Genomic DNA, 9400 nt, shown 5'->3' on the forward strand with positions numbered 1-9400 from the left:
GCAAACAACTACTTGTGAAGATGAAGAACCTTCTACCGCCTCAATTGAAGTCACTGGAGATGGAGTTGGAGTTGAGCCTCTGATTTTTGGTGGGATAAACAGAAACTCCGAGCAAAATCCTCAAAATCCAGAGATTGTTAATGAAGGTATTGATTCTGAGAACAATGATGAAATTATTGATTTCAATTCGTTAATACGTGATCAACAATTACAGGAGCTAAACAATAGATTCAGTGAACAAATGACGGAGCTTTTCATTTTAAGTGCATCACTAAATCCTAGGGATGGTTACAGGTCTTTCAACATAGAGAACATTTGCAAGTTAGCTGAAAAGTTTTATCCAGAAGATTTTTTGGAAGATGAAAAAATCCATCTACAGTGTGAACTACAACATTATGGGTTAGATGTTCCGGTTCATCCAGATTTGAAGAATCTGTCTACTCTTGGTGATTTATGTCATGGATTGGTAACCACAGGGAAAGCTGACATGTATCCATTAGTTGATAGACTATTAAGGCTTGTCTTGACTCTTCCAGCATCTACTGCAACATCTGAACGATCTTTTTCTGCTATGAAAATTGTGAAAAAAGTCTTCGCAATCGAATGAAAGATTAATTTCTTAGGGATTATTTGATAGTGTATATTGAAAAGGAGATTGCGGAGACCATTTCTGCCGAGGAGATCATTGATTCTTTTTATTTGATCGCGTGCACATTTCAAATGAATCAGTATGTTTTCTACTTTTATTTATTTTGGTCCCCCATATTAGATTACTAGTTCCGCCCCTGCCCATGCCGTATGTTTTGTAATTGTATTGTCTTTATGCTTTTAGCCTAGTTCATGTATAAATATAAACTGGCTTTTTATTTCAATTTATGTGTGATTTTGCAGTTTGCTCTATGTTTTAAAATTGCCAATTATCTAATTAAATAATGATACCAAAACTTGCATTCATGTTTGGTTTATGTTTACCTGCAGTTTATATATGCTTAAAATTTTACAGGTTTCCCGCATGCATGCAGGTGCCTATATTTTCTATTTATTGAGCTTATAATCTAGTTGCATAGATGCTTTGTGTTGTGTCGTAAAGAAATAAGTTTGCATTAAAATAAACATGTGAATGTTAGGTGTCACTAAAATGGTGTTAGCCAGCCTATATACATTTGTACAGATCCAAAGCAACTATTTTTAAGTGAGAACTAGGGTTGGAATATTAAATTTTACAAGTTAAATCAGCCAAATTCATATTTATGAAAGGTTTTTTTTGACAAGATATTAATGACTGGTTTAGGACTTTAAGTTAATTTTAATTTGGATCATTGGATATTTTTAGTTGGGGCAATTATGAGATGAATTAGGTAAAAATGCATTTATTAAAAGAGTTACATCATATTTTCGGAATTGTTTGAATACTACTTTTTGCAATAACTAAAATAAATACATAATTATTTTAAGTTGAAACTAAAATAAATACATAATTATTTTAAATTTTTAACTTGATCTTGTGATACAGATAATGCATATTATTACCGGTATACTTTGTACATGTGTATCTTTTATTTATTTTTTCCTTAAATTTTATTAAATATTAGTAAAAAATTCATATACAACAAAAAATATTATATTGTTCTTAATTATAACCAATGCATAATTTGAATAACTAGACAAACCAACTCCAAACTTGCATATTTTCTCGTTTCAAGATAATTTAGTGGACATCAAAAATTGAATTACATATAACTCGGATGTAATTCAAGTTGAGATAGTTATTTAATAAATGAGTTTAATTGGGTATTTTTGAAAGATAAACGAGATTAAATCTGTGATCAGATTTGACTTATTTATAATAGACAAGCTAGCTGAGTTTACTATACCCATGAGCTAAATGAAACGAGTCGGATTTAAACGAGTTAATCTGAGTTGGCTCGCTAGTTCAACACTTAAAAGAATAAAAAATTTATAAAAATTTAAATAAATTTAAAAAAATTTAAAAAAATAGATGAAATTTTTAAACAAGCTCGAGAGGAATTGAGTTTCCATACTACGATACTCGAAGTAGTTCATATACGAGCTCGAACAAAACTGAGTTCGGTGTAAGAAGTTTTTTTTTTTGTTACTAAAGTAAAATTTCAACTCCAATATTGGTTGTATTTTGCATCCAAATATTTCTAATTTTACTAATTTTTGTCTTTCTCTCTTTCCTAAATTTTATATAAAGTTCACCATTTTTAATGTCATTTGTGATTACTTGATGATGTGGTATGCATGCATAAATGTATCATTGATTTCAAATTTAAAATCAATGATATGTTTATGCATATTTGCATCCAATATAAAGAACCCTTTCAGAATTGAGTTTTTAGCGCAACATGTAAAATGATTATGGTAATTGCTATAATTTGGCATTAAAAATGTCTTTTAATGCTAAAATAAAAATTTAACTTCAATTATTAAATACATTTTGAAACCAACTATTTTCAAATTTACCTTTCCCTTAAATTTCATGTAGAACACACTAAAGCATGTTTATATAGTTGTTTATAAACATGACAAACATCAAATCAATATTGAAACTAAAAATTCTAGTTTAGGTGATTGTACCTAATTAACTAAAAAAATTCTTTCAGAAAAACTATAACTTTCTCCCTTAGTTAACTTGACATGACCTTTTAACTATGTTTTCAAGTTTATCATAAAAAGCTCTGCTGATCAAATATTAAAAAAATAAAATTACACACAATAAGCAGTACTAGCGTGCTAAAAGAATGCAAGAAGTATCAAGTCAACGACAAAGATATGAGCACGCTTCTGCATGTAATAGCAATACCATACCCTGCACAAGGCCATGTAATTCCAATAATGAAGCTTATGCAAAAAATTACAGAACATGGTTTTAAATTTACATTTGTAAACACTGATTTTAATCACTTGCGTGTCCTAAAAGCGATGTCGAAAAACGAAATTGATGTGGATGATGACAGGATGCGCTTGGTTTCGATTCCGGATGGATTGGAACTAGATGAGGATAGGAATGATTTTTTTATCTTCCTAATGGCTTATTGTTTTCCCCTGAGATGCAAACTTTTTATCTTCCTCATGAGATGCAAATTTTTTATCTTCGGAACCTAATAAAAAATTTGAGAGGGATAGCTTAATGGTAAGTCTATGGTCATCCCTAGGTAGAGCTGGCCACTTGTGCGGTCAATGCGGTTCGGGCCGGGCCGCATACGGGTTGGGCACTGGAAACCTTAACATTGAACCGACACGGTAGAGTAATGAATCCGGTTCGGGCCGCGTTTGAACCGAAAAATAATGATTCGTAACTGGCACGTGAATCGTAAACGTAAAAGAACCTTTTCAAGAAAAAGACTTTTCTTTATAAATTATACATGGGTTGGCGACGGGTTCACGACCCGGGTTGGCGAGCTTCCGGTCCTGGTTTTCTAATAAAATATTCATAATCGGCTCATAATATTTAATGAATTGTGCGGTTTTGAATCAGCCCTATTCGAACCGAATAAATTTGGGCTTCCCCACGAGCCGGTCCCGAGCGGGCGGTACAAACCCGCACAAGTAGCCAGCTCTAATCTCAGGTCATGAGTTCGATTATCACTCATCCCGAGATTTATATATTGATATATATTGTAATTATCATAAGGGAGTTATTGTTGTTTGGTCATTGAGATTTACACTGTAGAATATGGGTCAAAATTAAATAAATCTTAATGCAGGAACCATTTTAAAGAAGTAGATGCTTCATCTATCAGCCACAATGCCTGCTCTCAAAACGGAAACATTTGGATGGGCTTGCATCCGCGATATAGCAGTACAAAAGAGCTTCTTTTAATTTCTCTCTGAAAATAATCAATGTTTTAAATTAGCGGACTTCATAATATGCAATACAGCTTACGAATTGGAGCCATCTACATTTTCATTATTTCCAGAAATATTACCAGTAGGTGCACTTCCCGTAAGCAGCAAGCCTGGAAATCAGGCATACAATTTTTTGGGTCGAGGATGATGACTGCTTGTCATGGCTTGATCAACAACCAGTTTGTTCGGTTATTTATGCCGCCTTTGGAAGCCTTACTATTTTTGATCAAACACAATTTTTAGAACTGGCTTTAGGACTTGAACTAACCAAGAATCCTTTTCTATGGGTTCTGCGTCCTGGTATGACAAATGAAGAAGCTCACCGACAAGAATTTGAAGGGCGAATATGGTGTCGTGGAAAAATAGTAAGTTGGGCTCCTCAAGAAAAAGTTCTGAGTCATCCGTCAGTTGCTTGTTTCATGAGCCATTGCTGGAATTCTACTACATAAGGTCTGAGCAACAGAGTTCTTTTCCTCTGCTGGCCATACTTTGTTGATCAGTTCCTCTACAAGAGTTATATTTGTGATGTCTGGAAAGTAGGACTGGGGTTTGAGAAAGATGAAACTGGCATCATTAGGAAAGATGAAATAAAAAATAAGGCTGAACAACTTCTTAGTGACATAAATTATAAAGCTAGGGCAGTGGATTTAAAAGAAAAAATTATTAATAGCGTGCAAGATGGACACTAGTTCAAAAACCTTGGAAAGATTATTGAATGGATGAGATCTATGCTAAAGGGTCAGTAATGACTTAATATAAATTACCTGATGTTTAGGGGATAATTCATCACAGAAAGCAACTTTTTTAGTAGAGATAAAAAGTACTCCTGCAATCAGACCAGCTGAGGAACGAAAATAACACTATGATGCCTTTAACATCTTCTCTTTTTCTCTAATCCCGAACTCGCTAGAACAGATTAGCTCTGCCACCGGTTATAATGATGTAGATCACCTTAATCAAAATGTTGTCAATATTCTCAATGAATACAGGAGGACGCAATTTAACTGCAATCATTTTTTATAGCTTCCAAGTGAATATCTTTCTTGAGAGGAAAAAAATAACTTCATTTGATGTACATGAAAAGTAGCCTTCACTTTCTTCATCAAACTGATCAGAGGCCATGCTCCAATTTTCAGTATCAGAATTTGTGAACACGATATTTTTAATGTCTGTTTCTTGCGTGTATGCATGAACTCTATAAATTTATTGCAGAAATATACATGTATAAATATATACAAAATTTAGAAACTGTAATTAGCAATCCATACTCTTGTTAGCATCAATGTGTGATTAGCATATCTTGCAAGCACTTTTTTCTACACCAAACAGTTACTACATAGAAAGAAACTCGATGAATCTTCCTACTAAATTTGAAAATCGATGCATCTTCCTACTAAATTTTCCTGTCTATAATTGAAGAATCTGTTATACATGTACCAAAAAGATGTTCATTGTACTGAAAGCATGAGATTATAAGCTAGCAGAATTTAAATTAGATCATTGTCAAATGTCGACAAAGACTGGACTTTGAAAATTAACAGTATATGATGCATAGTCAGCCTGGTTTATAGTCTTATATACTTTGTCAATCACATTTATATCTGAAAGAGCAAGAAAATTCTCAACTCTGTGTTCATATTCTAGAAATTATTTTAGGTGGCTTTTATTTTTCTCTAGCTTTTCCTTTAACAGAGGTTCAATCTCATTTGCACACTGAGCTTGTTCTTTAGATAAATGTTTTCTTGTTTTACAGCTTCAAGTTTTACTATCAATAATTCTTTTTCCTGTTTCTCATTCTCAAGCTTTGCATTTACTTTTGTCAGTCTGCTCACTTCTTCATTGGCAGCCACCATACTTGTGTGAATGTGAAACATTTTTGTGCTCATCTTTTCAACAGTTTCCTTATATTGATTCACATTTAAATCAATGGTGGTAAGAGTTGGTACCTGTATTTTTTATGAAGACGACCCTCCTTGCTCCAAGGCCATTAATACATAATTTCAAACTTTCTCATCTTCATCATTGTCAGAGTCATCCCAACTTTTACCTTCTGCAATATAAGCTTTATTTTGCAGTTTCTTTAGAAGAGCTTCATATTTTTCTTCTAATTCAAGATAAGCCTTATCTTTCTTTGCTTTTTTGGGTTTCCTGCATTCTGTAGCAAAATAGCCCAACTCATCACAATTGAAGCACCTCATTTTTTATATGTCCACATATCCAGTTTTGTAACCATTTTTGCTATCAAATGTGTACTTCCCTTTTTCTTTTCAACTGTTGTCTTTTTTGAATTACTGTCCTTTACCCTTGAAGAACCTTGGCTTCTTAACTCTAATATTAGAGAACTTTCTTGCCAGATAGGCTATTGATTGATCTAGCTCATCAAGTTCATCCAGGATGTAGAACTCATATTCTTCCAGTTCCAGTATAACTTGTTCATGTGAATCATTGATTCTTTGCTCACTTGTTGAGGCAGCTGGAGTCTGGGATCTTGGTTCATCATTGGAGGTCTGGCTTTCATTGACCATTAGAGCACTTGAACCATCTACAACATGCCCTTGACCAGACCTTAATGATTTTCTTTGAATCATTTCTAGTTCATATGTTTTCAAGATTCCATACAGGACTTCCAGAGTTATTATACTCAAGTCTATCCCTTCCCTGATTGCTGAGATTTTCTGTTCCAAATGATCAGGAAGAGTAAGCAAAAATTTCAAGTTCACTTCTTCAGCTTCATAGTACTTGTCATGAAGCTGCAAGTCATTAATCAACTTATTGAACCTTTCAAACACATCAGTAATACTTTCTTTTGACTTGGCCATGAAACCCTCATATTATGAAATCAGTATCCTTCTTTGATTAGATCTAACCTCCTTAGTTCCCTCACGGAGTATTTCAATCTTTTCCCAGATCTGCTTGGCAGTATCACAGTTGACAATGTTATTGTACATTACATTATCAAGAGATTCTATTAAAATCAACTGCAAGCCACTATCCAGGAAAACTTTCTCAGGCTCAGTGTACTCAGAAAGGTCTTTTGGAGCATAATGAGATGGAATGACAATATAACCATCTGTAGATTCATCAACTCTAAACATAGGAGTGAAGGGCCCATTTTTGAGAATCTGGATATAGAGTAGATTGGCCATTCTGATAAACAGCAACATTTTCTTTTTCCAAAGAGTGTAGTTAGCTTTGTCAAAGGTAGGGATTTTGATGCTACTAATTTTCTGTGTATTCATTCTTCCAAGATCTTGAATCTATTTACTTTCAGATTTTGCTCTGATACCACTTGTTAGGAAATGAATAACACACAGAGGGGGGTGAATCTGTTTTAGGTGTTTTGTACTTTTCTTGAATTCTTTTTGGTTGAACAAAGTAAATCAAATCTTGTAGTGAAATGTGTTACTGCATAAATTAAATATACAATAATAAAGAACACAAATCTTTCAAAACTCACTTAATTTTATATTAAAATTAAGAATATTTTGCTACAAAAAGTTTAGGCTCTTTATTAATAAAGAGCTTAGCTTCTCCTTGATAGTGTTACAAGATTTTTCTATCTAAATTGTTACTGCTAACAAAGGACCAGTGTTAACTTTATAATTCAGTTAACTGCTGGTTTACACATTGTACAATAAGACATGCCATTAACCTTTAGTAAATTGTCACTTGCCATTTCCAATTTAGGAAGAGTGAATCTTCTATTTCTGGCTTAACATATCTTTAGCATCCTCTGTTTACTTTCATCTTTCTTTGTCAGTTAATCTTCACCACTGATCTTGCACATCCTTCAAGCTGTTTTTTGTAAACGTGTCAATCCGGCTGGTTGGATTGTTTGTTGATTGTAGATCTTGGATATTGAATTGGTCTGTAATTTGTACTTTGAGAATTTACCTCGAGATCTTTAGTTAGACATATACAGATCTTGACATCTCGATAAGTATATTGACTTATCAAGATCTCTAATACTCTAAAGTGAATTTTTACAGACTTCAAAATATTACAAGTACAAATACAAACTAAGATAACAATACAACTTACTTAGGGTTGTCAATTTGACTTAGTCTTGTTGAGTTACAGGCATGTCTTGCACAACAAATTATATCGTGTAAAATCTGTTGAAACTTTACAGTAACAATTTAATTTTACTCTCTACAAATTAGATAAACATGTATATATATATATATTTATTTATTTATTTATTCTCATTCCAAAAAAATATGATTTGTTTACATATTATTGAATGAAATTTTAATTTTCATAACTTGACACTCTTTTATTGTATTATTATATAATTGAAATTATTATTAAGTTTAATATTGAAACTAATAAACTCAAAATTTTCATATAATATAAATTATAATATAAATTCGAAAATTGAAATAAAAAAATAAAAAATAGTAGTATTCAACTTATATATGCCTCTAATATGTCTTTGTATACTATTTTACATTAACCATTTATTTACTTTATTTTATTATTCCACTATCAATCATGTTAAATAATATTTATTTCTAAAATATCTTACTGTATATCTACGATAATAAATGATATATTTAAATGGGTTCCTTGTTTTTTAGTAATTTTAAGAGAATAATTTTTTTCTTATATCATGAATTTGGTTATACTTACCTTTTATCTTAGTAATTCAGCGAAATTGAAGAGATTTTAATAAAATATAAGATAATGGTTTTTGTTCAACAACGAAATTTAACCATAAATTTAAAAGTAATTAAAAGTTATTAAAAATTCTTTTCTACGCCCACTGTTTTCATTAATTCATAAATCATTGTTTGTACAATGTTAAAGTTTTTGATTAATTCTTACTTTTTTATTACTCATTGATATTTTCTATGTACAATTTTTCCTAGTTTAAGGAAATTTAAATAACAGTTGATTATTAAATAAATGAACTAATTTATATAATAAAAAATTATCACTTATATTTAAACAAAAAATAGAATAAATAAGAATAATATTTTCATGTAATTTAAAATAAAATCGGGAGGCTAAAATAGTCATATTATAGTTATATTATAATATTCAATCCCTAATCTAATTAGTCAAGGTGTGACTCATATAAATATAAAAACGTTCTAGAGGGTAACATACAAGTTGCTCACTCTCGGCATCAAACATTTCTCTGTCCTAAATTCATAGTCCAGGTACCATCTCATACCAGAGATACCACAGACTTTGAAGGTTTCTCTCCTAAATTCATAGTCCGGGTACCATCTCATACCAGATACTTTGAAGGGTAAGGTATTCGCCGCCCTAAACATTTCTTTGTCCTATTTTTATTTACATTTCTTCATCAATTGTTCCAAAACTCATATCTCAATTAATTTTACATCTCAATGGTACTAATCAAATGATTTTTTACTCAGATCCATCAATTTCCAGCATCACCATCAACAAGTAAGTTAGAATCCTTACATCAATTTATACTTCATATCCGATTTTATTCATCATTAATCTATCATATCATTTATATTATTTTGATCATTTTCGATACCAATTATATATC

At 31.6% G+C, this 9400-nt stretch overlaps 1 pseudogene; it reads left to right on the forward strand.

The window, feature by feature from the left end:
• The first annotated feature begins 3865 nt into the window (after nt 1-3865).
• On the forward strand, nt 3866-4562 carry LOC141680722 (UDP-glycosyltransferase 83A1-like; annotated as a pseudogene).
• Nucleotides 4563-9400: the final 4838 nt, after the last annotated feature.

This window comes from Apium graveolens, chromosome 8, assembly GCF_009905375.1.
Source record: "Apium graveolens cultivar Ventura chromosome 8, ASM990537v1, whole genome shotgun sequence".
NCBI classification, from domain to species: Eukaryota; Viridiplantae; Streptophyta; class Magnoliopsida; order Apiales; family Apiaceae; genus Apium; species Apium graveolens.